This window comes from Taudactylus pleione, unplaced genomic scaffold (genome assembly GCF_031769625.1).
Source record: "Taudactylus pleione unplaced genomic scaffold, aTauple2 ptg000211l, whole genome shotgun sequence".
In the NCBI taxonomy this organism is placed as follows: domain Eukaryota; kingdom Metazoa; phylum Chordata; class Amphibia; order Anura; family Myobatrachidae; genus Taudactylus; species Taudactylus pleione.
In genome coordinates this window covers 631,668-642,297 of record NW_028284613.1, presented here as the reverse complement: position 1 = coordinate 642,297, position 10,630 = coordinate 631,668, and the positions used below count along the sequence as shown (strand labels likewise).

Genomic DNA, 10,630 nt, shown 5'->3' with positions numbered 1-10,630 from the left:
ATTAAATGCAAAATCAGGCTTGTTTGATTTAAGTAAAATTGCCCTTTTAAATCTAGCAGACTAAATACTGTAAAAAATGAGGTTTTGTAAATCTGCTGCTTAGTAAATATGCCCCATAGAAAATGAAAAACAAACAACTTTATCAAGTTGAGTCACAATAGATTTCAAGCCTTTAATAGTAGACCCATTGCTGGTAAGGTAACCGGCCTACATTGTATTGCACTCTTCTTTCTGGCCGCGGGAGGGTTAAATGGCTCAAAAGCGTGGTCTGGGCGGCAGGTGGCGCTGTGTCCCAGCAAGAGTCAGCCGGCGCCTTGTGACCGCCAGGTGGCGCCTGCGCGCCTCATTCGACTTCGAGCTGCCGAGGAGCGAACAACTCGAGCCGACCCTGAGCCGCCTCCGAACCGCTTCTTATTTATTTTATGACCGAGGACTTGGGATCGGGCCTTACCGCTCATACGTCCCTCGCCTCATAGCAACACACCGAGCCTGTCCTGGGATTATAGCAGCCGGCGGGACGAGGCCCTCCCCCGGGAGGCGCGCTGTGCAGGAGCCGCGGTAAGTTATAAAATGGCGGACACGCTGTTGGAAGTTTCCCCGTGCGGCCTGGCTACTGGTAGCCGAGTTGCTGCAAAGTGTTTTCTACGATCCATCATCCTTCCCGGTGGGGACACTGAGGCAAGATGGTGCTTGGGCCTGAGTAGGGAAGCGGCGGCCGGGGGTGGGGGAGGAGGAGGAGGGGGGAGTGTGGAGGACGCGGCCTTTCCTCCTGGGTTCTGCCCGGTTTCCCGCACAGCCCTCCCTCTCCTCCCGAGCCGCGGGCTGGTCCACGGCCGGTTACATAGGATGTGTATGTGCGGAGTTGCGGGAGCTGTAAGCAGCTATTACCCGGGGGGCGGCCTGGCAATGCTCGGAGTGCGGGGTTTGTTTTGGCGCCAGGGCACCAGGCTCCGTGATTCTCCCCAATGTCCCCACCTCCAGGGCGGCTGAGTGTGAGGAGGATACAACGTATATTGTCTGAGGACGGTAAATTCAGTAGCTGCTGGTAATGGTATCAGCACAGGAGCCAGCTCTGGGTGAGCACTCCCAGTATGTATACTGCCACTATTCCTGTCTGTGCATTGCATAGGGCTGTGAGGGGAGTACCCCCAGTATGTATACTGCCACTATTCCTGTCTGTGCATGGCATAGGGCTGTGAGGGGAGTACCCACAGTATGTATACTGCCACTATTCCTGTCTGTGCATGGCATAGGGCTGTGAGGGGAGTACCCACAGTATGTATACTGCCACTATTCCTGTCTGTGCATGGCATTGGGCTGTGAGGGGAGTACCCACAGTATGTATACTGCCACTATTCCTGTCTGTGCATGGCATAGGGCTGTGAGGGGAGTACTCACAGTATGTATACTGCCACTATTCCTGTCTGTGCATGGCATTGGGCTGTGAGGGGAGTACCCACAGTATGTATACTGCCACTATTCCTGTCTGTGCATGGCATTGGGCTGTGAGGGGAGTACCCACAGTATGTATACTGCCACTATTCCTGTCTGTGCATGGCATTGGGCTGTGAGGGGAGTACCCACAGTATGTATACTGCCACTATTCCTGTCTGTGCATTGCATAGGGCTGTGAGGGGAGTACCCACAGTATGTATACTGCCACTATCCCTGTCTGTGCATTGCATTGGGCTGTGAGGGGAGTACCCCTAGTATGTATACTGCCACTATTCCTGTCTGTGCATGGCATTGGGCTGTGAGGGGAGTACCCCTAGTATGTATGCTGCCACTATTCCTGTCTGTGCATGGCATTGGGCTGTGAGGGGAGAACCCCTGGTATGTATAGAGCCACTATTCCTGTCTGTGCATTGCATAGGGATGTGAGGGGAGTACCCACAATATGTATACTGCCACTATCCCTGTCTGTGCACTGCATAGGGCTGTGAGGGGAGTACCCCTAGTATGTATACTGCCACTATCCCTGTCTGTGTGGTGGTGTAATGGGAGCATCCCTATTTGTATGCTGCCACTAACCTGGTCTGTACATGGCACTAGGTAGGTGGGGGTAATGGGAGCACTGCGGTTTATATGCTGCCATTATATATGGCATATGGGTGTGATAGGAGTACCACCAGTATGCTGGCGCTATCCTTTTAGAATGTAAGCTCTAACGAGCAGGGCCCTCTGCCCTCTTGTGCTTCTCCTAACTTTCGTTTCCTCTACTTACTCACCACTAGGGCACCTAACACTTGGTTGCTTATGCTCTGTTGCTTATCTGGGTGTTATTGTCGCTAATGTAGCAATATATATTATCCATGTCCTGTATTGTCCATGTTCTGTAAGTCGCTTGTCAACAATTTGTTTATGTACTTCGTAAGGCGCTGTGGAACACTTGTGGCGCCATATTGATGATGATGATAATCCCTGTCTATATATGGCATATGGGTGTGATTGGAGTACCACCAGTACGTATGCTACTACTCTCCCTAAGGGGTGCGGGAGGTAATGGGAGCACCTGTAATAATGTATAGTAAATGGTATCATCGGTGTATGGGGCAGTGACTCAGCCCGGGTAACACAGTGGAGAAGAGACTTGGTAGAAGGAAATCTAATTACCTTGGGTGCTCCCTGACCTCATGTGTATGTGGTCTGGGCGTATGTGGGTCACCATGATAGTAGTGTCTAGTGTGACAGGGAGCTGTGTATGTACACACGTGCTGAGCATAACCGCCATCCATATAGCACCAGCTGTCACATCTGCGGGTCGCTGAGAGATGTGATAACTTGTCCGGCTCTCGGGATGTTTGTTATATCGGTATCATGTTTCACAATTGCTACGTTCAGCTTTTTTGTTTACTAATATGAGTAGCGGGATTGCGGTGTTGCTGCATCGGCGTTGTAGGAGACGCTAGAATGAAATGTAAACACGATACTGGAACCCGGGCCTGGGAGCGATCACCTCTGCTATACATGTGGCTGCTGCTGCTGCGGGGCTTGTACGGTTTCCAAAGTTCCCTGTAGCCACCTCCCCCTTATTTGGTGTCATGGGGTGCAGGGCAGGCCTCCTCGGTGACTCCCTTCCTGAGCAGCCACACCTTGCTGTTTACAGCCTGTAGCAGCAGCTCTCCCCCCCCAACCCTCCCTTTTGTTACTGCTTTTACCAATCGCCTAATAAACTCCGATGACGCCGCACACAAAGCACCCCAGTCACTCCAGTGCTATTTGCCTACTGTTCCCGTGCGGCTTGTGCCTGCTTGCACTTGGCTTTTATGGATGCTTTTTTATTTTATTATTGTGTGTAACTAGATCACAGGTTTGTCTCCGTGCAACTTGATGGAGTATGTTTGTGTTGTGAAACACAGGTGCAGCTGACACGCCATATGTTACTGTATTTATAGCCTTCTCATTTTGATTGCTCTTGGGTTATGAATACAATTAAATAGCCCCCTCCCATTCCCCGTGTTGTGCTGCTTGCAGCTGACCAATGTTGTCAGAGGGGGGAGGGGAGGGAGCGGGTTACCTAACTGCGTCACGCCACCATCAGGGCCTCTTCCCTGACACCCTCCTCTCCTGTGGCCTCTAATTGGCTGGTTGGGTGCGGAGGGTGTGGTTACAAGTTGTCCCTCTTCCATGTAAACCTGTCTGTGCTGCCTCCAGTGTGACGGCTTTGGTATGCTGAAGCATTGCATTTCTGCCTGCTGAGTTTACACATTTCTTTTCTTGCTTAGTAGTGCTGCTTTCTAAATGCAGCGAGTAATACAGGACAAAGTGAACTATTTTTCTTCAAAGTGATTACAAGTAAATTTTTAATAAATATTTCCCATGTTTAATACAGAAAAACATTTTGTATATGAAGTTGAAAGAAACTGGTCCAATCTTCATACAATCTCTCCTGCATCCAGACTTAAATGGTGCATATACACGGTCAGATTTTTCTTCAGATCTGAACAATAATGATTTTTAAAATCATTCAATCGTTCACACCTGAAGGAAAATCTGATATATCTGACATGTTTGTCAGATGGAACGATGCGAGTTCCCGCTTGTCAGATAACTGTATCTAACATCTGATGTATTTGCAGTCAGACTTGGATGATTCCATTTATTTTAATGCTGTCAAAAATCGTTTGTAGTTCATATCGTTGGTCAGATCGTTCAATCGTTCATCTGACACCTGACAAATCTGACTGTGTGTATGCACCTTTAAGGTGGCCACACACATGGCGATCTGCACACGCTCAGCCGATGTGTACGATTTCCCTTGAAACTTTCCCCCGGAAGCTCTCCACACGATCTGCTTACAATTTGGTGTCCAATCTTCAAACGATCTCTCCTGCAGTCAGACTTTCACAATGCATCTCCTCCTAGATTTTCAGATCTGCCCTACTGCACGGCAGATCTGACGATGTGATGTGCGACCAGCGGGGGACGCGCATCGCATCGTGATCGTGAGTGGGGACTCACTATTTACTCAGGATTTGGTCATATTTTACACGATCTGTTGTTCCAGTGTGTCGGAATCGGCCAGGTCGGGTAAAATATCGCTATGTGTGTGGCCAGCATTATTTTTGGGGTTATGTTAAACGGGTAACCTACAGTGCATCCAGAAAATATTCACAGCACTTCACTTTTTCCACATTTTGTTATGTTACAGCCTTATTCCAAAATGGCATAAATTCATTTTTGTCCTCAAAATTCTACACACAATACCCCATAATGGGCAGCACAGACGGTGTAATGGTTAGCATTGCTGCCTCATGGCACTCAGGTAATGGGTTCGATTCCCACTACAGCCCTACCTGTGTGGAGTTTGTATATTCTCCCTGTGCGTGGGTTTCCTCCGGGTACTCCAGTTTCCTCCCACACTCCAAAAATATACTGGTAGGTTACTTGGCTCCCAACACAAAATGAAACCTAGTATATATGTGTGTGCATGCGCCCGGCGTCTATTCTCTGGCGGTGACCGGGTCACCGCTCATTTCTTCACCCGCGGGACACTGCGACCCGCGGGTGAAGACAGTCCCCGCAGGCTGTTAGGGCAGGGCGCCTTTTGCCTTCCAGAAAGAAGGCAGGGCGCCGCGCCCCGCTAAAACAGCCTAGCGGGAACGCTACACAGCATGATGCTGCCACCACCATGCTTCACTGTAGGGATGGGAATTGGCCTGGTGATGAGCGGTGTCTGGTTTCCTCCAAATATAACGCCTGGCATTCACGCCAAAGAGTTCAATCTTTGTCTCATCAGACTAGATAATTTTGTTTCTCATGATCTGAGAGTTTTTCAGGTGCATTTTGTCAAATTCCGGACAGACTGCCATGTGTTTTTTTTTACTAAGGAGTAGCTTCCATCTGGCCACTCTAATTTACAGGCCTGATTGGGGGATTGCTGCAGAGATGGTTGTCCTTCTGGAAGGTTCTCCTCTCTCCACAGAGGAATTCTGTAGCTCTGACATAGTGACCATCGGGTTCTTGGTCACCCCCCTGACTAGGGCCCTTCTCCCCTGATCGCTCAGGTTAGACGGCCGGCCAACTCTAGGAAGAGTCCGAAGGTGGTTCCAAACTTCTTCCATTTACGGATGATGGAGGCCACTGTGCTCATTGGGACCTTCAAAGTTGCAGATATTTCTCTGTACCCTTCCCCAGATTTGTGCCTCGAGACAATCCTGTCTCGGAGGTCTATACACAATTCCTTGGACTTCATGCTTGGTTTGTGCTCTGACATGCATTGTCAAGTGTGGGACCTTAGATAGACAGGTGTATGCCTTTCAAAATCATGTCCAATCAACTGAATTTACCACAGATGGTCTCCAATTAAGCTGTAGGAAGATCTCAAGGCTGATCAGTGGAAACAGGATGCACCTGAGCTCAATTTTGAGCTTCATGGCAAAGGCTGTGGATACTTATGTACATGTGATTTTTAGTTTTTTTTTTTTTTTTCTTAAATTTGCAAAAATCTCAAAATAACTTTTTACATGTTGTCATTATGGAGTATTGGGGTAGATGTATTATAGCGGCACGTATCGTGCTTCTATAACGCTTCCCGCTTCGCCTCTTTACCGAGGCGAAGCAGGAAGCACTACCGATGAGATGTAAGAACATCTCATCGGCCGCAGAGGGGGAGCGTTAACTCCCCCCTCCAGCGCTATCCGTTAGAGACAGCAGCGCATCAGACTAGTGCTGATGCGCTGTCTCTCTTCCCGGCCGGCTCCACTGAGCATGCGCGGGATCTCGCAAGTATCGCGAGATTCCCGCATGGAGCCGGCAGCCACCGCAGCAGGGACAGCGCTGTCCCTGCTGTGGGGATAGGCTAGTGCTAGGCTGTAGCTGTCGATAACGACAGCTACAGCCGGCTGAACGGTCATGCGTTATGACCGTTCATACATGGCCCTGCCGCTCGAGGCTGCTATCTTGTAGATAGCAGCGCCGATAATGACAAGGGCGCATAGCGCCCCTGTCATTTACCGCCCAGACCCCCGATCATACATCGGGGATAAGCGGTATCAGCGCACAACGTGCGCTGATACCGCATCTGGGCTTCGTACATCTCCCCCATTGTGTGTAGAATTTTGAGGACAAAAATTAATTTATGCCAATTTGGAATAAGGCTGTAACATAACAAAATGTGGAAAAAGTGAAGTGTTGTGAATACTTTCTGGATGCACTGTATGTATTGTGTGCCTAAAAATGGTGCCTCATAACCCTTTCATGGGTTATGTAACCTGTGGAATTTATTACCTAAAATGACTACACCAACCCTGCATTAAGTTCATTGTTCCTGTTCTGTTCAGTATGCTTTTTGGTTTTTCTTCTTGCTGAAATACTAAAAATCTGTGCTTTGTTTTTGATGCTTGTAAAGCGATTTTGAGTTTTGCTGGAGAAAAGCGTTCTATAAATAAATTATTATTTAATGTTGGGCATGTCCGTATATAGGCTACATCAACTTTTGTAGTATGTTATAACCTCAATTCTAGAGTGTGCTGTTTCCTATTGTACATCTGAGCTTTACCACAAGTTGCTACCAGGTGCCACAACATCATCTATGGCAGCAGATATGCAAGTGTTAACCTTTAAAACAGAAACTCTCCTAAATAGAAAATATTAATATATGATGAAGTAAACAAGTAACTATACAGAAATGGCAAAAGGGGGAATTCAGCATGAATTGAATAGCGTCGGGAAGGAATTCCCAGAGCTATTCAATTGACTGCGCTATGTAGTCTGACTAATGATTTCTCCTCGCACCCTCCTGATAGTGTGAGGAGAAATCTGATTAAAGTGCCTGCCGCGAGGCTGCTTTCTAGCTTAGCGCTGAATTGAATCGCCCCCTAACTGACATTTGCACAATATTGCTTAAAACCTAGTCCAATGTCTCTGTTTTAGCATTTTAACCACACTATAAGGTCTTCCAACATAATATTAAAGACAGTCTGTATGAGAAATGCTATTTCAGCTGTTCGCACACTACACAGATGTTTCATATAGTCTATTGACCTAATTTTTAAAAAATTTTTGTTTACTGATCTACATGGATGTTAAAATTACTTCTCTGTTTTTTTGGAATGTGTGCCCAATTTCCATTTCAATTATGATGGGGGCTTGTGGTGGAGAGTGCATCTGCTACATTACAGGACTGTCTGGGTGGTATTCAATTGTTTTAGCGTGCAACCAAAGTGCTGGACGCGATCGTGTAAAGTACTGTTTGGGCACCCAAACGGGTCACTTATCGTCCATTTCAGCTCGCACCCCTTGGGGGGTGCGAGCTGTAATGGTGTACTTGCAGCTGACCGCATCTGATAGGAGCAACAATTGAATAGCTCTATCGGGTGCGAAAGGGGGCTGGAAACAATTGAATTCCGCCCTCTGAAGGGGTGTTGCAGCAATACTTATCACAGCACTAACAGAGCCGGAATCTCTCCACTGACATCACATCACGGCTCCGTCATGCACATGCACTGTGGGCCACCATCGACCCGGTTGCGAGCGCTCAGCGCTTGCGACCGGGTCTGAATCAGGCCCAGGGTTCATACATGTGGAAATATATCTATCTATGTATCTCCTTTTGCAATGAAGCGGCACTATCAGGATTTTGATGAAAAAAGTTTTACTGCATCAGCTTATCAACGTTTCGGGGTCATCCCTCTTCGTCATCCTCCCTTGCCGGTCACTGGTTGTGAAATATATATATATATATATATATATATATATATATATATATATGTGTGTGTGTTTATATATACACACATAAGCTGGGACATATTTTTTTTTTGTTTTTATTTGCAAACTATATTTATACACACACACACACACTTAGGTGCAGAAATATTGGGGCATTGACAGAATTTTCATATTTTGGCCTCAATGGCTTTGAAATGCAACAAACAAGATGTGCTTTAACTGCAGACTTTCAGTTTTAATTTGAGGGTAATTACATCCAAATCAGGTGAACGGTGTAGGAATTACAGCAGTTTCTATATGTGCCTCCCACTTTTTAAGGGGCCAAAAGTAATGGGACTATCAACTCAAAAGCTATTTCATGGACAGGTGTGGGCTATTCCCTCGTTATTTCATTATCAATTAAGCCGGTAAAAGGTCTGGAGTTGATTCTAGGTGTGACATTTGCATTTGGAATCAGTTGCTGTCGACTCTCAATATGAGATCCAAAGAGCTGAAACTATCAGTGAAGCAAGCCATCATTAGGCTGAAAAATCAAAACAAACCCATCAGAGAGATAGCAAAAACATTAGGTGTGGCCAAATCAACTGTTTGGAACATTCTTAAAAAGAAAGAACGCACCGGAGAGCTCAGCAACACCAAAAGACCCGGAAGACCACGGGAAACAACTGTGGTGGATGACAGAAGAATCATTTCCTTGGTGAAGAAAAACCCCTTCACAACAGTTGGCCAAATCAAGAACACTCTCCAGGAGGTAGGTGTATATGTGTCAAAGTCAACAATCAAGAGAAGACGAATATAGAGGGTTCACCACAAGATGTAAACCATTGGTGAGCCACAAAAACAGGAAGACCAGATTAGAATTTGCCAAACAACATCTAAAAAAGCCATTACAGTTCTGGAACAACATCCTATGGACAGATGAGACAAAGATCAACTTGTACAAGAGTGATGGGAAGAGAAGAGTATGGAGAAGGAAAGGAACTGCTCATGATCCAAAACATACCACCTCATCAGTGAAGCATGGTGGTGGTAGTGTCATGGTGTGGGCATGTATGGCTGCCAATGGAACTGGCTCCCTTGTATTTATTGATGATGTGACTGCTGACAAAAGCAGCAGAATGAATTCTGAAGTGTTTCGGGCAATATTATATGCTCATATTCAGTCAAATGCTTCAGAACTCATTGGGCGGCGCTTCACAGTGCAGATGGACAATGACCTGAAGCAACCAAAGAGTTTTTTAAGGCTAAAAAGTGGAATGTTATGCAATGGCCAAGTCAATCCCCTGACCTGAATCCGATTGAGCATGCATTTCACTTGATGAAGACAAAACTGAAGGGAAAATGCCCCAAGAACAAGCAGGAACTGAAGACATTTGCAGTAGAGGCCTGGCAGAGCATCGCCAGGGATGAAACTCAGGGTCTGGTGATGTCTATGCGTTCCAGACTTCAGGCTGTAATTGCCTGCAAAGGATTTGCAGCAAAGTATTAAAAAGTGAAAGTTAGATTTAGGATTGTTTAGTTTGTCCCATTACATTTGGCCCCTTTAAAAAGTGGGAGGCACATATAGAAACCGTTGAAATTCATACACCGTTTACCTGATTTGGATGTAATTACCCTCAAATTAAATCTGAAAGTCTGCAGTTAAAGCACATCTTGTTTGTTTAACTTCAAAGCCATTGTGGTGGTGAATAGAGGCCAAAATCTGAAAATTCTGTCAATGTCCCAATATTTATGCACCTGACTGTGTGTGTGTGTGTGTGTGTGTGTGTGTGTGTGTGTGTGTATGTATATCTCTGCCTGGACTTGGAATTCTTTTATGCCTTGAGTGCCGCACTATTCCCGCTATGTGTGTGTGTGTGTGTGTGTATATATGTGTGGGTGTGTGTGTATGTGTGTATATATAAAATCACAGTTGAAATTATATCTGAGCCAATAATGTTAAATATGAAATCAGATATCATTTGAAATGTGATAGTCGATATGTCATACATCTCATCAAGGGTATTTAGTTGGGAAGCCGGCGGACCTAATCCCGACAGCCGTTCCCGACTGCTTAATCCCGGTGAGGGTTAAATGACAGGCGTCTAAATCTAGACGCCTGCCACTTTACCGACGCCGGCATTCCGATCGAAGTGCTGCTGGGTGCCGAGCGTGGACAGCCATAGGGAGGGGAGGTGGTTAGGTTAGGGGCTCCCGGGGGGGATTTAGGGTTAGGAACCCCCCCGGGGGACTTAGGTTTAGGCGGCGGGGAAGGGGGTGGTTAGGTTTAGGCCACGGGGGGTGGATGGTTAGGGTTAGGCACCCCTAGGGGAGGGTTAGGGGGTAGAATAGGTTAGTGAATACTTATCTGGGGTCGATCAGGATTTTCTTCCTTGTTGGGATTTGAACCGTCTGGCAGGGGTCCGGCGGTAAATCATACCGATTCCCTCATCAAGTGCCTGTGTCAGTTGTTATATGTGGG

General features: G+C 46.7%; 1 protein-coding gene across 2 annotated transcripts in view; it reads left to right on the top strand.

Annotated features, from left to right (window-relative positions):
• Positions 1–313: 313 nt before the first annotated feature.
• The window catches only part of STAG2 (STAG2 cohesin complex component), a 230,982-nt gene continuing 220,665 nt past the window's right edge, over positions 314–10,630 (top strand). The window contains exon 1 of one of the 2 annotated variants that reach the window (XM_088478188.1): positions 314–558. The gene's annotated coding sequence lies outside the window, so the exon portion shown is untranslated. Of the gene's footprint in view, positions 559–899; positions 1,077–10,630 lie in introns of those variants that run through there. The other variant, XM_088478189.1, reaches the window with a different exon arrangement.